Source organism: Callithrix jacchus, chromosome 1, assembly GCF_049354715.1.
Source record: "Callithrix jacchus isolate 240 chromosome 1, calJac240_pri, whole genome shotgun sequence".
Taxonomy (NCBI): domain Eukaryota; kingdom Metazoa; phylum Chordata; class Mammalia; order Primates; family Cebidae; genus Callithrix; species Callithrix jacchus.
The window spans coordinates 145,289,965-145,292,069 of NC_133502.1; positions in this window are offsets into that span (position 1 = coordinate 145,289,965).

Consider the following 2,105-nt stretch of genomic DNA (forward strand, 5'->3'; position numbering starts at 1 on the left):
GTCAACACAAATGTAAACTTTATCCTCCGTGAGCTGGGCAGGTGGCCAGCTTGCCAGCCAGCTGCTCAGCCTGGCACCAATGGCTTATCCTGCACCAGTGCTTGGCATGGGTCAGGAGGACAGTTTGGGAAGAGTCTCCAGCAGACCGGCATGCCTGGTCTGACAGATGACTTCCCAACCCCGTGCCAGTGGGAAACCAACAGAGACAGGTGGCCAGGGTGGAGAGCCTGGTAGGCAGAGCAGGTGGCCTGGGCACAGCAGGTCTGGGCAAGTCATGTCTGGGCATTGTTCTGGGGACTGTCGGGATGCTGGAGTGAGGGAAGGGAACACAGGCATGAATGTGCTCAGTGCACGATGGGGGAGGTTCTGATGGGGGCAGGGGTGTTGTTGGATCAGGCCAACTTTGCAGAGCCCTGGGATTGCTGCCTGCAGACTGGACAAGTGACATGCAAGGCAATAGCCAGTGCCCAGGTTGCCCGCCCTGAAATGCAGCTGCAGGAAGGATGGTCCACCAGGCAGGAGGAAAGGGGCTGAGTGACAGAAATTTACCTGTCAGAGGATAAGGAGGCAGGGGCAGTGAAGAAGGTAAGTCCTGATGGGAAGGGATGCCATATCCAAGTTCTGACATTGACTCCCTGAGTGATCCCGGGCATGTCCTTCTCCTCTCTGAGCCTCAGTTTTCTTGGAAACATAATGGGGATAACTGTTACTGGTTCTGCCTTACCAGTAAGAATCTTATGAAAAGACAAAATAATGAGCCAGATAATGGATGTTCCAGGGCTTGTAAAGGGTCAAGGCTGGACTGAGCCCCTGCCACCCTTGGCCTCATGGAGTCCCAGCCTGTGGTCACTTCACAATTTCTCTGACAGGATTGAGTGGAGGCAATACATTATGGAGGAATGTGTGTGGCCGTGGCCTATTTTGAAGCTGTATTTCCATACCGCTCATCAGGAAAAACTGGGACAGACTTTAAAATGGGCAAAACATGATCACTAGATGTTCTTCTAGAGCATCCTTTTGGGTTATCTGCTCTTTTCACTGTTTTCAAGCTGTCTTGCAATTTTACACATTGTAGAAAACTGATAGCAATGCAAATAATTCCAGTCCATAGAAGTACGAATAAATTTTGCCCACTGGAGATGCAATCGCTTATTGCTCTGGGGATATTGATGACGTTTGTGTCTATTTCAACATTCTGGATTGCCTACATGTGTAGTTCTGTGAATTCTCCTTTGAAAGCTGTAACAGCTGATGGATCCCCTCATTTACTGAGTTAAATGAAGTGTTTGACACATGTTCATTTTATATTTATACTTGAATCATTGCATTCATTTTCTATTGCTGCATAACCAATGACCACACATTTATCAGCCTAAAGCAATATTCATTTGCTAGTTCTTGGTTCTGTAGGTCAGAAGCCTGAGTGTGGGATGACCATATCCTCTGCCTGGGTCAGCTGAACTCAAGGAGTCAACCAGGCTGCACTCCATTCTGGAGTGTCTGAGGGAAGAATCCACTTCTGAGCTCATTCAGGTTGTTGGCCAAATTCAGCTCTTGGAGGTTGCAGGGCATTTCCTTTCCTCTAAGCCCACAAAGCAACCTCTATTCTCTCCTTAACAACCAACTCAACTATCGGGTCTTTTGGGGAACCTTCCTTCAGCAGCATCACAGCGCAGCAGTGGAAAGAAAATGGGCTTTGAAGTTATTAGAATTTTGCTTCTGCCATCTCCAAGCTGTGCAGCCTTGGGCAAATTATATAACCTCCCTGAGCCTTTGTTTCCTCACCTGTAAACTAAGTATAATGCAACCTTCGATGGTAAGGCCTATCTTACTGACTCATACACAGGATAATAAAAGCAGCGACCACGTACGGTGTGCTTGCCATGTGCCGGACACTGCTAGGCGCTTTACATGCATCTTTTACTTAATCTGCCTAACAACCCAGTAAAGGAAATTCTGTTACTACTCCACTCTGCTGATGAGAAAACTGAGATTTAAATAAGTGAGCCCAGTCTTATCTGTTGCCAAATCCTGTGCTCTTGATCATTATGACATATTGCTTCCTAAAAGATACTCAAGAAATTGGCATCCCCTGTCCCTCTCCC